Source organism: Alexandromys fortis, unplaced genomic scaffold (assembly GCF_014885135.2).
Source record: "Alexandromys fortis isolate MF-2015 unplaced genomic scaffold, M_Fortis_MF-2015_v1.1 scaffold_351, whole genome shotgun sequence".
Classification (NCBI taxonomy): Eukaryota; Metazoa; Chordata; class Mammalia; order Rodentia; family Cricetidae; genus Alexandromys; species Alexandromys fortis.
The window spans coordinates 65,900-70,738 of NW_026068251.1; the positions used below are offsets into that span (position 1 = coordinate 65,900).

The 4,839-nt window shown below is 34.8% G+C and overlaps 1 pseudogene; it reads left to right on the forward strand.

Moving 5' to 3' along the window:
- Positions 1-2,886: 2,886 nt before the first annotated feature.
- Positions 2,887-4,839, forward strand: part of LOC126494198 (vomeronasal type-2 receptor 116-like) — an 11,256-nt pseudogene continuing 9,303 nt past the window's right edge.

Below are 4,839 nucleotides of genomic sequence, written 5' to 3' on the forward strand. Positions count from 1 at the left end.
AAAAAAAAAACACAAGATAATGATGGTAGACATGAGGGAATAAATTAACTATATTGTCCACTAAACATGAAAGAATTATTAGTACAGGAACCAAACATTACTCCCAAGAGACCACTGTGCACTCACCTGTCATTCCTTGAATGTGTCATCCAGTTAAGTTTGTTTCATAAAACTTACCTGAATCTTGGCTAATGCATCATGTGTACTTTTAATATTGCTCAATTATTTCAAACTGAATATCTGTTGAGGTTTTCTGTATCACCAAAGCCTGTATCTTTTATATATACATTGTGAAAGCACTAAAAATCCAGAGATGCATGGACTTTTCTGTGAAAGTTGCAAATGGCTCATCTTATTTATGGGAGACTTACGTTCATGAACTTTTAAAGTATTTTTAAACTTCCAGCAACTTATGTCATTCCAAACTCACAACACAGGACATTTGCTTCAATTATTGTGGAAGGTTGGGAATATTGTCCAGTATGGGATAATCCTTCTTTTTACTACAAATAATCATATGTAGATCTATGTAAATAATAAACACTGTTGCCTTTTATAGAACAAGAACCCTGATCTTTTACCAAATATGTGACCAGTATTTCAATTACCAGCAGGAGTGCTATAATATTGTGTCACAATTACACAGCCACATTCAATTTATCTGAACAAAATAAAGACCCCCCCAATTAAGTCTGTAATGAAAAGATCAGGTATACTATGGAGCTTAGTGGACCTTATTGAACAACATCTGTCATAATAGGGTTTGCTTTCAGTAATTTTGCTAATTATAACTCTTTATTTTACCAATGTCAGGACTACACACATTTTAATTTTTCATATTGATAATAGTTGTTATCAAACACAGAAATTTAGTGCACTGGGATACTATAACTGCTCAAGGGATTATGTTTCTTAACGTTTGGGAGAAAGGAATTTGTGTTTGTGCTTCACAAGATTTAGTCTCAAATTCCTGTTGTGTGTTACTAAAATTATCGATGACACTTTTTCTGTGTGGTAATAAAAATATTCAAAAATTATTTTTATTTTGAAAATGTATATGTAAATGCATAAAGAAATTATAGCAGTACAATATCTAAGTGGGAAATAGGTTCATTTTACTCAGTGAATTATTTAGAATGAAGTATGATTAATGTTCATTGGTCAAATTATATGAAATGAGTAGGAAGACACAGAAGTTGCTGCTCTTCCCCCCCCCAAAAAAATACAAATTGGTATTATTCAGTCCAAACTTGCTTATTACCCACTTATTACAGAAAGCCTCATAAACATTTTCCTCAGATTTTATTCTTCATCATCTTCTATTTTACAAATATGTTAAACTGACATATACAAATTTATATAGGATGCTATTGTTGTATTAGTGTAACTAGAAATGTAGTGAAAGCAGTTTTGTAGTATAAAAATCAATTGGTCAGAAGTCTCCAGTGAGGATATATGACATTCTGTGTAAACATAAATTAGGTGAAGAGTACTTAGAAGGTAGAACATGGCCTTAATCTCTGCAATAAGAACCTGGAGCTGGGGTATCTCTGTACTTTTGAGGCCAGTCTAATCTGTAGCAAATTGCTGTTCAAAACCTTGGAGTTCATTCTCTATTAATTACCCACATTAACATTAATACTGTCTATATACATGGTGAACACATACATACAGCTTTATAAAATACATCTTTTGTATTTAAATTCATTTAAATATAAATCTTAAAAAGAGATTTTACACCTCCATTAGATAAATCAGATAAAAAGAATAATGATGAAGGAGGTCATCTGCCTACATGTTGTTTCATTGGTTGATTAATAAAGAAAACTGCTTGGCCTGATAGATCAGAACTTAGATAGGCAGAGTAGACAGAACAGAATTCTGGGAAAAAGAAAGCTGAGTCAAGCAGCCACTATAGCTCTCCTCTCCAAGATGGACGAAGGTTAAGATACTTCCCGGTAAGCCACTACCTCATGGTGCTACACAGATTATTAGAAATGGGTTAATCAAGATGTGAGAATTAGCCAATAAGAGGCTAGAACTAATGGGGCAGGCAGTGTTTAAAAGAATACAGTTTTTGTGTAATTATTTTGGGTAAAGCTAGCCAGGTGCTGGGAAGCGACCTGCCACTCCTATATCTACAGAATAACACACAGATCAAGGGCATATGTTAACTATAATGCCCACTGATTATAAAGAATTGAAAGCATAAAAGACAAACGTTTCCCATACTATTGTACACTCAACAGGCATTATTTGACAGTTTTGTCAAATTCAGTTAATTTTGTGAGAAAATATGATAAACTCATAGGCTCACATGTCTCTTGAATTTTTCACATTGAACAATGATTTAAAAATGAATATATGAGGAGACTGGAGAGGTGGCTCAGAGGTTAAGAGCACTGACTGCTCTACCAGAGGTCCTGAGTTCAATTCCCAGCAACCACATATGGCTCACAACCATCTGTAATGAGATCTGGTGCTCTCTTCTGGCATATATATATGTACTGGCAGAATAGTGTATACATAATAAATAAATCTTTAAAAAATGAATATATGAATAAGTGTATTGTTTGGATAAAGCCTCTGCCATTGTCTTTATCTCTAGAGTAAACACGCAAAAACCAGGAATTGAAAACACACTCTTTAAAAGGTGCTGATGTATCACTTTATTTATGGAAGATGCACTCTAATGAACTTTTAAAGCTTTTTACAAGCTTCCAGCTACTTATATTATTCTAATCTAACAGCATAGGCCATTTGTATCAATATTGGCAGTGGTTGAGAATATAGTAGAGCTCATAACAATCTATCTGTTTACTACTCAGGATCATGTGTAGATTTCTGTTCATATTAATCACTATACCCTTTTACAGAAACACAACTAAATACTTCCAGTTTTTACTGGCCTTAGCTTTTTCCATGGATGAAGTCAACAGGAACCCTGATCTTCTACCAAATTCATCATTCCTATTTGAATGTCAAGAGCGTGGTTGTGCAAGTAGGACAAAAATAGAGAGTCACTTTGACTTGTCTGAAGAAGTTCATGATTTCCCCCCTAATTATATCTGTGGTAAACAGACTATGTGTATCGTGGTCCTTACAGGACCAAATTTGGCAAAATCTATGAAGATGGGGATCATGTTAAACCTCCTCAAACCTCAACAGGTGAGATTTTGTGTTGTAACTTTGCAATAAATTCTAACTCTGCTCTTTTAATCATAGAAGCTAAGAAGATTATGAGGAGAATACTACTGTCAAATTTGTATTAAACAATGTGGTTCAAGGTTTTATTCATTTGTGGTGGGGCCTCATTTCCCTTTTTGAAATTGAGATGAAGGAAAAACTAACAGATAAGGAGTTTTTTAAGGAACTCTTGGCCGAAAGTGTGTTTACAAGTTCTTATGTATGTGTGCTACCTCATGCTGCTCCCTGTGTTGTAGGTCCTTCAGATTACCTATGGATCTTTCCATCCCATTCTGAGCAATTGTGAACAATTTCCTTCTCTGTATCAGATGGCTGCCAAAGACACATCTTTAGCCCTGGCCATGATCTCTTTGATGCTTTACTTCAACTGGAACTGGATTGGACTGGCCATCGCAGACAATGATCAGGGTACTCAATTTCTCACACAATTAAGAGGAGAGATGGAAAAAATTACAGTCTGCTTTGCCTTTGTGAGTGTGATCCCAGTCAAGATGCATTTATTCTTGACAAAAGGTGAAGTGTATTATAACCAAATAGTGACATCATCCACAAATGTAGTTATCATTTATGGTGACCCAGAGAATTCTCTAGCTGTGGCCTTTAGAAGGTGGCAATCTCTAGGTTTACAGAGAATATGGGTCACCACCTCACAGTGGGATGGCACTACAAAAAAGAATGACTTCCCACTTAATTCATTCAATGGAAAAATAACTTTTGCACACCATCATGCTGAGATTTCTCATTTTAAAACATTTGTACAGACATTGAACCCTTCTAAATACACAGAAGAATTCCTGGCCAGGCTGGAGTGGATGAGCTTGAACTGCAAAGTCTCAGCTTCTATGTGTAAGACCCTGAAGAATTGCTTATCCAATGCCTCATTGCAATGGCTAAAGGCACAGACTTTTGACATGGCCTTTAGTGATGACAGTTATGAAATATATAATGCGGTGTATGCTGTGGCCCATGCCTTCCATGAAATGCTTCCTCAGCATGTATATAATCAACCAACTGATAATGAAAAAGGACGTTATGCTCACTGCTTGAAGGTAGTGTATCCTCTTTTGGATGAAATTTGATATCATCAAAGTCAACGTCTTTAAATGTCTATCAAATGTCCCAATTTATTAAATTAGGAAATATTTCATAAAATAGAAAGATTTATGGAAATTTTTCTTCATAATGATGTAACTCTGGATGCTGATATAAATCTTAATGCAAAAGCAATGGTGTGGAATGTACAATTTTTAAAGGAAGTACACAGATTTTGTTACCTAGTACCTGACTATCACCACAGCTGTATTAAAACTGTGAGCCTAAGTCCTTCCTCCTTAATCCTCTTCATAATGATAAGAAGAATCCTTGGATATTTATTGACAAATATGTGATAATCATTTTATGAAATGACATTCACAAGTGTTCTAAACTGAATCTGCTCACATTGTAGGAGGTTGGGACCTCATTTCTCATCCTGAGTGAAAGTAATTACACAGTAAACAGTGTCATTCTTCAGTTAAGACATGCATTTGTATACATAAGTAAGAATGCATGGTTCTTCTTGTGTATGGTTTCCCAATTTTGCGTTTCTAGGTATTTCTTATTGTGTCTGTGTTAGTGGGGATACATATATAT